Source organism: Eutrigla gurnardus (genome assembly GCF_963514095.1).
Source record: "Eutrigla gurnardus genome assembly, chromosome: 5".
NCBI lineage: Eukaryota > Metazoa > Chordata > Actinopteri > Perciformes > Triglidae > Eutrigla > Eutrigla gurnardus.
This window is the reverse complement of record NC_139919.1, coordinates 4,556,146-4,569,292: the sequence shown is the minus strand read 5'-3', so window position 1 is coordinate 4,569,292 and position 13,147 is coordinate 4,556,146.

The window sequence follows — 13,147 nt, the reverse complement described above, 5'->3', positions numbered from 1 at the left end:
ACACACACATAATGATGAAGATCGGTCACATCTGACTGTTTAATATGGTTAGCACTGACCCCATTAGCCCTGAACTAACAGATGAGATCACTGCATGCCTATCGGGAAGCAATATTCAAGTACATATTTTCTAACAGATTGAATGTAGATAAAAGAGTAAAAATGGACATCAAACTTTAATCATCACTATAACTAACTAAATCAGGTCATTGCACTAATGACAGCAGTAGGACATATTCAAAGAAAAATAACTGAAAAGGAAAGACAGTATGAGCAATTCAAAGTGAGCAGGACCCGGGAACTTGGTGGAAGATGACAGACAGCTGAATGTTAGTAGATTGGGGAAGATTGGGCAGGAAAGACAACCGGATCAGTAAAATGTTCAGGTTGATTGGGGCCATTCATATCCATAAGGAACACTAGTTTTAATGGTATTGGCCCAACATTATGAGCTGTCGAATGTGCTGATTGTTGTAGAATTTGCACCAAAAACTGGGCCTTTTAGCTGCGTTCACACCAAACAGCACAGATTTCTACCTTTCACTTTGACTTCTTTAACACCAGTTTGCCGGCAGAGTCATTCATGTTTATTTCTCCCATACATTGGCTGGTGTAGTACAGCTGGATGAACCCAAAATAAACTATTCCTTTGTGATTTAATAGCAATAAACAGATCAAAGGGATGCTGAAATAACTCCATAATGATGGTGATTTATAAAAAGTCATTCTTTGTTAGGTCTGTCTGCAAGACTAGTAGCAGTATCTTTATTGTCACTATACTGAGGGTCAGACAACAATATAACAACATTTGAGTGGCACTCCCATAAAACATTGGCCATATGTAAACAAAACACTATTTAAGGCACCTGGGTTATAGTATTGGACTAATGTGAGCTACTATGGTAGAGGTCTGGGAGACTTCATGAGACAACATTCGTTTCCTCCATCTCTGATCCAGCAACGTCAGGATGACAGGAGGACGATCTCAATGCCGATAGGCTTCTGCAATACAGCATCAGGCAATTTTGACATGTGACTCAAATGTAGCATGTTCCCTTCATTCACACAGCCTGTCACCAATTTACATTTACATTTGTGCCTTTGCATTGACTTTGTATGCAATTGGGCCGCGCAGACCGTCTTCCTGCTTTTGAGTGAACCTTAGTCTTCTTCTGACTGAAAACGCTGGACTCCTCTGAAACACTGGCTTTGTGACAGCAGACAGCAGCATCGAGAAGACCTCTTCACCATGATGGTCGAACCATGTGATATATGGTCACTTGTACTAATTAGAGACAAAGCTACAGTACGTGTGGTGTTAGTATCAAGCTGCAGGGATCAGTTAGTTAGGATAGAGAAAACGGTAACTGTATGCCATTGCAGTTACAGAAAAGATCTGTACTGGTACAGGGTGGGAACTGGTCCGGGTGGGAACGCGTGCCACGTTGGAGCCAGTTCCTTACTCGCTGTCCCGGGACAGTGGAATGGGGTTTGCTAAGGGCGGGGATAGGCATGCAGATATCAGTGTCATTTTTATTGCTGATGTGATGTTTTTATATTACATGGTTTTTATGGGGGAAATATATAGTGTTTATTAATAATGATATATAATGGTAAAGCTATTTCAGTATAGCAATGACAAGGTTAATTGTGTATTGTGGTCGGGCTTGATCAGCTTGTGGAGAGGCTGTTTTTTGGGGGTTTTTTTCCCCAATTCGTTTTAATTTTTTGCACCTCGCACCTGCAAAATCAACTGCATGATTTTTGTCTTGAATACCGTGAGCTGTCTCCTGCTTCTTGCATTTCTTCACCAGTGTTACCTCCTGGTTGCGTCCCATCCTGTATGTGATTTGAGGGGTGCAAGACCGAGAGTCTGACAGAATGGTTACCATTATTCTTAGAAGACTACTGTTATTACGCATAGCTATAGGAGTCATATGTATCATTGACCAAAATGTCTGTAAAACATATTGAAAATAAAATTTGTTGCAAATCAAAGAAAAATGACCACAAAGAAAACTGAATTGAACAGGTGTATTGGATGGCATGTTGAAAGTGACCCTGTGTCATGAGTTCTGTTCTATGAAGGGTTTTACAGCGTCTGTCCGGAGTCCTTTCACCTCCACTGCTGTTCCTCTTCTATCCATCACCCTTTCCTTCCCTCCACATCCTCCACAGGTCATTAGAAAGCACATATCAATATTTGACTCTCCGGCTTTTATTTCTACATGGAAATATCAAACATATTAGACCGATGGATGTACCGTCCCTGGGCAACAGCCATTTGAATATTTCAGTAGGTTCATGAAATAAGCTTTCTGAATTTTAGATGCTGGTTTTCAAATGAGATTCCCCTCTTCGACCTTTCTCCTTTTCTTTCTTGCCACCGCTCTCGCTCCCCTGACAGATGTGAAACTAATTGATTTCTTTATTTTGCTTTTGTTCTTTCAACTATTTCTTCCTCCTCCGTCTTCCCTCCTCCTTTGTTTCTCGTTCAGCCATTTCTCCATCTCTGGGCCTATTTGGCACTCACTTCTTTCTTTCTATGTCTTTTTACTACAGTTTTTTCTGCGATGGATGTGACAGCAATTGATTTTAATTCCTTTCTTTCAGATATTTTTTTTCTCTCTCTTCTTTCTTTGTATCTCCTTCCACCCACTTATTCCTCTTTTTTGTTGCCTCTAGTGTATGTGCTGATTTCCAGCAGTGGAGGAGGTAGAGTAGAGTGCAGATTGAATTGCAGGATGGCTAATAATTGCACTACACTGATTGCAATTTTACATTCAGTTTTCCGGAACAATCAGATTAGAGAATGTGTGTGTGTGTGTGTGTGTGTGTGTGTGCGCCTGTGGGCAAATGTGTGTGTGTGTGTGTGTGTGTGTGTGTGTGTGTGCGCCTGTGGGCAAATGTGTGTGTGTGTGTGTGTGTGTGTGTGTGTGTGTGTGTGTGTGTGTGTGTGTGTGTGTGTGTGTGTGTGTGTGTGTGTGCCTGTGGGCACCAGCCTGAGATAGTGCAGATGTCGGCAGAAAACTGCAGCGGCGATCTCATCTCTGTTATCGGTGTAAAAGGATTGTACAGCAGCTGACTTTGCATAAACAATGAAAGGAAGAAGAAAAAAAGGATTTTTCCCCCTCAGCTTCCCAAATAAAATTTAGTCAGGGGAAAATGTACCTAAATAACAATTGTGCATGACCCAGAATAGGCCAGACATCCTGTTAATGTGGAAGACACATGTGGTGATATGTGAGAGTTTGCAAATTATAAATCTGCTCCACAGGTGCATGGGAGTATACAGGGGCATAAATCCATGTTGTAAATACATGAGCACATATGTCAGGAGTGATAAATCTGTGATGCTAATTTAAACAGCTGCATTTGAGTTTGTGAGGGCAGACGAAGCACAGCTACCAGCAAATGTTTTTGATTGTGTACTGATATTATTTTTTCCTTTTAAGACATCTGACCGAGGGCTTTAATGATTCCTCATAAGGCAGTCCTGTTTACCATTTCAAATTGAGGACTATTTTGTTTGTTGCAACATGACGTTCACATACAGCAAAACTGTCACACAAGGGCAACTTATTTTCTCCTGGATTATGTTTTTAGTGACACTTCATGCTTCACGTTTCTAATCATAGACTTCAGAAGTCTGCATAGAGAGGATGTGTCCACTATAAAAAACGTACTGTGATGAACTAACTGGCAATTAACAAGTAACTTACTGTAATTATTATTCACAGTAGAACTACTGTATTTGTAATTACAGTACTCTTTTTTAACTGTACAATAAAAACAATTAAACTGTGGGTTTAAATGGTACATTACAGTACAGTAAACATGCTGTTAATTTGATGGAGGGGGGGGGGGAGGCAGGGTACACCCTGGACAAGCAGTCTATCACAGGGCTGACATGTAGAGACAGACAGGTAACCAGTCTATCACAGGGCTGACATATAGAGACAGACAGGTAACTAGTCTATCACAGGGCCGACATGTAGAGACAGACAGGTAACCAGTCTATCACAGGGCCGACATGTAGAGACAGACAGGTAACCAGTCTATCACAGGGCTGACATGTAGAGACAGACAGGTAACCAGTCTATCACAGGGCTGACATGTAGAGACAGACAGGTAACCAGTCTATCACAGGGCTGACATGTAGAGACAGACAGGTAACCAGTCCATCACAGGGCCGACATGTAGAGACAGACAGGTTCATCCTGCATGTCTTTGGACTGTGGGAGGAAGCCGGAGAGAACCCACGCTTACACGGGGAGAACATGCAAACTCCACACAGAAGGAACCTGGCCCTTCCTACCTACCCATATTTTAAAATTTCTCAAAAAAACACAATTATTTAGTTTTTAAAGTAATTTGTAAACAGGAACCTACAGAATAAACTTGACTATGGCATAAACAAAATGAAAATGTTCCAACAGAAAAAAAATAATAAGACTACATCGACAACAAAGAAAAAAATGTAAATCATCGAAGCAAACAATATCAACAATATTTTAAATTATTTAAATTCTGATAAATATTGTAAAAAACAGTAGTCTACTTTACTACTCATGGTACTACATCGACTGCTGTGTTTTTTCTACAGTAATGTTTTAATGACTTTAATGATACCAGTAGGGCTGCTAATTTAGAGGGGAGGAATAATTCACCTATTGGGTCTGATGGGATGGGTTGGTACATTCAAATGATGTTTTTGAGAGGATTGCAGCCCTCTCTCCTTCCTGTTATTGACACAGGGGGGAAAACTTGAATGAGCGGACTCGAGTGCAGAGTTCGGGATGAAGCAGTTAGTCTTTAATTTCAGTTGCACCGGACACACCGGGGGAAACAAAAGGCGCCTCACGACGAGGGATGGTCTAAACTGAAACTACCTAACAACCTAGACTAAGAGATAAACTACAAAAAGGCAGAGCCAACAAAAATCACTCTTTCGAGGAACTAGAGGAAGAACAAAAACCTAGACTATGAGATAAGCCACTAAAGGCAGAGCCAACAAAAATCACTCTTTCGAGGAACTAGAGGAAGAACAAAAACCTAGACTATGAGATAAGCCACTAAAGGCAGAGCCAACAAAAATCACTCTTTCGAGGAACTAGAGGAAGAACAAAAACCTAGACTATGAGATAAGCCACTAAAGGCAGAGCCAACAAAAATCACTCTTTCGAGGAATTAGAGGAACAACAAAAACCTAGACTATGAGACAAACTACTAAAGGCAGAGCCAACAAAAATCACTCCTTTGAGGAACTATGGAACTAGACTGAGCTTGACTATGACGTGAGCTGGTGATCTGTACTAGGAACATGACACACTGGCACAGGACAAAAGGGAGACGCAGACTATAAACACATGGAGGGAAATGGGGAACAGGTGGACACAATCAGGAATCAGGGGAGACAATCAGACTGGTGACACATGAGGAAGGGCAAGTGACCTGAAACGAGAGGAGAGTTAATTTCCAAAATAAACCAGGAAGTCACAAAACAAACATGGAGACAGGACAAAAACTCAAACTTGACATACCGGTGTGACAGTTATATGACAACGCTGTGTCATCAAAGTAATGGCTGAGTTGTGAAAAACACTGCAACTTAAAAAGAGTATGTTGGGCTGAGAAACATTAGCATTCAAACAAGCTTGCATGTTGTAAACTGACTTCATCCAGTTTAAGTGCACGTCAAACTGCAGCACTTCTCAGTAATAATGTTACATTAGAGAGGAGAAACAGGAAGTGTCAAGTGTTAACGGATGGATGTTTACAACAGTTAGGAAATGATTTTACAGTTAAACTTTGTTTTCTCTCATAAATAAGTTGAACTGACCTGCTTTTTTGTTTTTATTACATGTGTGATTCTCTGACTGCTTGTGTTTCTGGTCCCTTTTGACTTATTTCAGCAATATCTCACTGAATCCAGATCTTAACTGTGGACAAAATGTGTTTTGCTGCTTCCCTCGTCCACTGCCCTGCTCCAGACTCCATCTACTCCACGTAATACTTTAAGTGCAGTAACGGGTAGATGCACTTAAACCATTCAGTGAGCCCTGGTGTTCAGTATCAGCAGCCACTATGTTTCAGCACTGATTCATTCAGATTGTTTCCTTTCATTTCTCAGCTGTAGGAGTAAACTATTATAATCCATGGCTCTGTTTGGGTCACGGATGGTACATGTTTGGTACAACAACCTCATTGGCCATAAGTTTTACTTGAACAGATAAGGCACTCAAATTCTGGCATATTGTCCATACAACGACATAAATAACAGAAATGACTATAATGTAAATGTAACCTAAAGTATTTCTGATTGTTTAATCCTTCAATTCCTTAACTGTGTCATAACGTGTACTCGTCACTGATTGAACAAGATGCTCTAGTAAGCACACATAACGTGAAGTTCACGCGCTCGACCATATTCTTTAATTCTGTTTCGTCTACAATGGAGTGTGGTCGCATATACACTGTTATAGCATTAGTTATGACTTTGTCTCGGTCTGAATCTGCAGACTCAGCATCCAGTCCCTTTACGTTTCGCCCTCTAATCCAGGGGTTCCCAAACTTTTCAGCCCACGACCAACTAAACAAGAGACTGGCGACCCCCACTATCCCCAGAGGTGACTGAAGCATAAGAAAGCGTGCGGCCTAATAGGTGTATCCAAACACGGGCATAACGACAACACAGAAGAACAGAACAGCCCAACAACCATGATATGATTTTACATCAACAGTTTACTATCAGATAAAAGCAGAATATCTCAGTCAGTCATCTCCATGGAACTTATGAGTGAACATTGTTGCTTTCATGTGCAAACTTCATTTTGACACAATACTTAAATTTCCATGTTACCAGAAGAACATCTCAGTCAAGTCATGAAAATCATCCCCCCCCCCCCCCCCCCCCCTCTGTGTCTCGCTCGACCCCCACTTTGGGCCAGGTGATGAAGTATAAAGAGTCCGCTTTGGAGGGAGGTTGGGATGGATGGACGGATCAAACAAACCCAGAACTTTAACCCAGGGTCTCCAGTGTGACACTAAAAGTCAATGTTGACAGTTGTAAAAATAAAATACTGATTACAATATCTACATGTGATCAGATAACAATCACATCAGGCTGGAAGTTCCTTGACCTTGATCTACTGATTTGACTAGAAATAGGTTTTGGTTGAAAGGCCGGGAAAATGTTTATACTGGAATGCACATTTCAAGATACAGTATATTTGTTATAGCCATACTAATGTTACACAATATTTAAATCAGCACTTCATTGACACATATTTACACAAATCATTCTGAAGTGAACATTCAGGATGTTGATTAAAACTTTATGATATACTTTATTGACCAGATCTCCAAATATCTGTTCTGTCTTTTCTCTCTCCTCATGGTTTCTCATTCCTCAACAAATGGGAGGTCAAAGGTCGTCTCTTTCCATAAACAGAACTTTGGAAGTGAAGCAAACGGGGAGGAATGTGAAGCATGTGAGCAGGACAGCTTCCATCCACGGTGTGTGTGTGTGTGTGTGTGTGTGTGTGTGTGTGTGTGTGTGTGTGTGTGTGTGTGTGTGTGTGTGTGTGTGTATGTGTGTGTGTGTGTGTGTGTGTGCGTGTGTGTGTGATTATTCATTCGGAGGTCAAGTTGTTGTCTACACACTACAAAGTCCTTTGACCAAATATGAGTGTAGAGTTCCACGGAGGATGGACGCTTGTGAAGGAGGTCTGGATCAGTGAAGGAGCAGGAAGTCCTGCCCAGGACCCAAGTCTTAAGTATTTATTATCCTGAGCTGATATAGGCCTGTCGGGTACAGAGTCAGGAGCTAAAATATTTGTTCATCCATGCACACAAATGAAAGCTATCCGACCTTTAAACCCGTTCTCACTCCCAACTCGACAGGATGATGAACACAGTGATGCCGTCTGTCCTCGCATCCTTCCATTTTGAGACAGCAGTAAAAACAATAACCAACCCGTTCTCAACAAATACCACGATTAGTCAGGTCCCATCGGGGTCTGCTGCAGTGCTGACACACACTTCAGTGCCAAAATCACATATATACTATGACAAAGCTCTGTGGTTGGTTAGCTTTCCTTTCACACCTCCAATCAAATGTACCACTGGGAACGGGACTGAGATCAACCCTTCAAGGGTGCACTCACACTAGGCCCAGTTGATCCGTACCTGCTGAAGCATGTCGGCCCCCCTCCCCTGTCCCCCGCTGGCCTGCACTCACACTACTCCAAACCCACTGGGCCTGGGCACGGTTATTACTTATACATACGTCATCACGTCATAATATGACATGCATGGCTTTAGGTAGTTTCCAAGAAGTGCTGTCTTAGATTAATCACATAACAGAACGACGACGACACAGAGAAAAACATGACTGTACCTCTAGTGACAAGTCGCGTCTGCACATAACTCTAGTAAACACTCAACCTGCATCAGAGCATGTGAGCGGATTTTGGACCGAGCTGCATTTTTATTCTAAAATGACAGAGCATCGCACTACGTCCCGGTCCAGTTCTGCTCAGGTACCACTGACACCACGAGTCTGAAACTCCAAGCCTGACCCAGAATCGGCTCGATAGCGGGAGGGAAATCCAAGTTGAGCAATAACGAGAGGGACGGCCTATTGATTATTACGTCATGTCCACGTTGTGTGTCCATGCATGTGCATGTGCATGAAACGTACCGTGCCGAAGCACACCTCTGCACTTCATACCTTTGAAAGCTCGTCAGCAGCGTCAGTCTGGAGCTGCACTGACGAGGCCGACAAAATGTGGGCCAAGTATTCATGAGCAGAACTGCGTAGTAACCACTAGCAGGGACTGCAGTATTGCCAGGTTATGCATGCTGTAAGTACAATTAATTACTGAGGACTGTGTCAATCATAATGCACCTGCAGCTGCCTTCCTATCGCGCCTACAGCTCCCATCAGCCATCTGCAGCCTGGCCTACTGACACAAGTATGATAGTCTTTGCCAAAAACAAAAGCAATGTGAGGATAAGGAACTACTGCAGCATGAATGAATCAGATCCACCCGTCGCTCCTCCACAGTCCAAATATGGTCACTTCCTTCACTGGTGGTGAAAACCAAGATAAAGATGCAAACTGCTGTGAGATGGTAACAAGTACTAAGTATGATCAATGAAGGGGCAAGAAGGCATGCTATCACAAAGTTCCAAACAGAGTTGTGAATAGAAAAACAGCTGTATTGCGTCTGAGGCTGCTGTGCTGTGGTGAGATGGAGGTGTTTTCTCTGTGGCTCTCTGCTCCCTCTCTCTCCGGCTGTGGGGAGGCAGCGCTGATTAGCTCCACTCTGTTTGGGTTCACAGGAGTGGAGCACAAATTGGAGCAGACCTCCAAAAATAGGACGTATTATTTACCCCTCCCGAAATCCAGGTCTTTGTGTGTGTGTGTGTGTGTGTGTAGGCACGGTCTGCCAGCATCTCACAACAAGTCATTCATGCACATAATAACAACACACACACACAGTGAGAAAGAGAGGATCCATTTCCTGTGAGAAGAGGAATCAGGTTTGAATGTTGCTCTCTTCTTAATAAATGTTTCATCTTTCATTCAGACGCATTAGAGATTGCATTAGTGTTGTTGCTTTTACCTCTGTATGTGTGTGTATGTGTGTGTGTGTGTGTGTGTGTGTGCGCGCGCGCCCATGCACACATTGCAGTCATGTTAGTGTTTAGTGCACTGGGGCAAATCATACTAATATCTTTACAGACCACAAGCTAAATCCTGTGACCCCTGATCATCGTCTATGTCCAGTCACTAGCGACATCACGTATACTGCAGGAGGTGTGACCTTTGACCTCTGATTGATGCCTTGACCTCTGGCCGACTGCCTGCATTTGGCGGTGAAAAGGGCATCTGTCACACTCTGCTCAGGCACCGTCTGTCTCTTTCAGAGCAGACCCCCCCCCCCCCCCCCCCCACACACACACACACACAGTGTTGGTGCAGCAGTGAGAAGTTAGCTGGAGGCTCTGACCTCATGCCGCTACAGAGAGCTGTGTAGTGGCTAGTGGCCTTTTACTTCATTTTTAAATGTGTTCTAAGGTTAAGACCAAATAATCCTTCATTAGCTCCATGGTGGCGAAATGTATAGTATGCCAGCAGCAAAGAGTGCGACAACAAGAGGCATCAGTAAATAAAACAGTAAAATATAACAAATATAAATATAATCATAGACAGAGTTCACACTATTGCATATGTTCTAGTCCTGCTCTATGTGTCCAGAGATGACACTATAAATCAAAAGAATTGAAAGTAACGTTGCATTGGTCCGTCGGTGTATGTAATGCAGCATGAATTACATTTTAGTATTATGAGTAATGATTTACTCACTGTCAAAGTATTTTGATTTGTTTCCCTAAAATAATCTCCTTCTAGCAACTTAAAGGAGAAATCCGGTCATTTTTTACCCCATTGTCGTTGTCCCCAGGGTCATCCCCTTGACCTAGCCCAAGATATGTACCTGCCTGCCAGCCTTCCAGACTCGCTCCAATGCTAACCCACAGGGGCAAGTTTTATCTGTTTTTCTGGGCCTCAGAAAATAATTCCAAGACCTATGCAACACAGGTTGGGTCCGTACGAGACACGTCAGCCCCCTTTTAGCTCAAATAGTGTGGCGAAACAACATAAATGTTTTTGCATGGAGTTACTCACCTCAAATCACCCCGTAGACATTAGCAGTAGATAGCCGAGCTTGTCCCTCCCAGTCACTGCAGAAACGAAAACGTTTTCCTCGTAGTTTTGATTTTGTATCCATAAAGATACAACGACCGAGCAGTGCAGTCGTCATGTCCATAATAAATCCATGAAGCTGTTATGTCCATATGTATGACTATGTTACAACATAGCAACCATTGCTCACAGCTAAACAGCAGCCCGTAGACAAAACAATGCAAGTCTCGCACAAGTTCCCACCTGCCAGGCAGGTACAGATCTCAGGCTAGGTCAAGTCAATTTTTGTCGGGTTTTTTGCTTCTTATAAGTCGGGATGACCCTGGGGACAATGACAATGGGGTAAAAAATGACTGGATTTCTCCTTTAAGCACAATGTCATTAATGTCTAATGATTACAGTATTTTTCAAATCTATCAGTTTTTGTTTATTGTATGAATATGATTTCATATATTTTATAGAAATTAAATTTGATAGCTTAAAATCTCATAAACATTTTTTTCATAGGTTGAATCTCTGCAAACATGGGAGCTCATGTAGCAAAGTTCTCTTTAATTTCTCTTAGATAAAGTGATTTCTCCGACAGTGAAAGTTGTCACTGTATTTAGTTTTTTTTTGCAGGTTTGAAACCTAGTAAATGGTGAACATACAGGATGTTCGGGTTTTATTCTGAAAATGTATTTTCTTTTTTGGGAGCCGAGTTAACAACACACTGTTCTGTCGTCTCGCAGCTCTGGTCCTGGAGTGTAGTTCTAGAAACGCAGACGCCTCATTGGCTGCCTCTGTATACAATGTGAACCAGGAGATTCAGACTTCTCTACAAAATCAACTGTAACTGAAGTTATCTTCATGAAATGTGGTTTGTTATAAATGTGAGCGATTGAACATGATGACGGTTCCTTAATGGGAATAAACTCCCTTACTGGGGGTGGTTCTAATCAGCTTTATGACATTCATCTTTTTATTACAGCCACAACTTCCTGAGACATGAATCTATGAATAGGTAACATCAAATGAAAATTATTTTTTAATTTATTAATAATTTCTGCTTTTGTGAGCCAAAAATGTTGCTTTCTATATTTATTATTTTCTAATAAAGCTGCCTTGTTGCTTGTTATTGTGTTAATAATTAAATGAATTAATTCATAAAATAGATAACTATTTGTGTAACAATTCCTTTTTGGTACTGCATGTCCACACTTTCTGTAGTATATAGAACAGGAACATTTCACATAAATAAAGCTGCTACTTAAGTCACTGGTGTGCTCCAAAAACATGTCCCTGAGGATCCGTGTTCCCCAGAGGAACAAGGGACACATTCCTTCTAACGGTTTCCTCCCCACATCCCGAACTAGAATAGAAACGCAGGCTGGGGAGTCAACCCACGAATCACAGAGCGTCACCCACAACGCTAAAAACACACAGAAAAAGAGGCATGAGAACTTTTAAAATACTTTAATTTACCCAGGAAAATCAGCTCAGCTCACATGCTTTCTCCCAACAAGAGCTTGCTTCACTTCCTACATATTCAGACTGGCAGCAACTTCCAGGACTGAGAGGTGAAGCCAAATCTGTGCTTTACACCTGCATTCTCTCTACTGGCCACCAGACTCCTTTCTGGTTGTATAGAAGTCTATGAGAAAAACATTTTAAACATGAGTTTATGGTCTCAATCTCTAGTTTCAAGTCTTCTTCAATCCAGCATGATGTTCATTTAGTACATTATGGTCCATTTAGAGTCCAACAGACCAGAAAGCAGGGGATGCCTTAGGGGCGGGTGAAATAATAATAGTGTCTTGTTTAACTGATGTAGAAAATGGGAAAGTAAAATAAAATGCAAGGCAGCGTGAATGCCACTGCCATTCAGCATGTTTAGAGACTTTTCCAGCGAGTTCTTGTTTGGATGACTGAGTGCCCCGTGGTCATCTAGTCGACTTAAGTGTAACCAGTCAAATCCCCTGTGCAGTTTCAATTGTGTTGGCGGCTGTAGTAAGACCTTAGTCAAAAGCCATCTCTACACTCCAAAACGCACACAGCAAAGGAGAATGGTTGAGCCCTTCGTATCTACATTGGGTGCAGGTCCTCTTGGCACAGTCCACCATGTTGCTCTTTCTACAGTAGCCCAGAGCGGACAAACCCTGGCTGGAGAGAGAGCATCCGTGTTTTCACCTCACCTTAAGGCCACTGTAGTTCTCTTCATAGAGTACATAACTGTGGGACCGCCAGCCGCCCTCTGACTCCTGTTGCACCCAGTGTTAATATAAAGATGATGGTTTTGCACTCATTCAGTGGGTGCATTCTTCTATAAGATGGGCAAGAATAATAAAAGTCACACAGGAAACATTCCATGAAAGCGGCACAAATCAATATTTTCCATGTTGTCAATGAATGAATATATTTTCTGTGTTGTGGAAGAATTCCCTTAAAATGAGA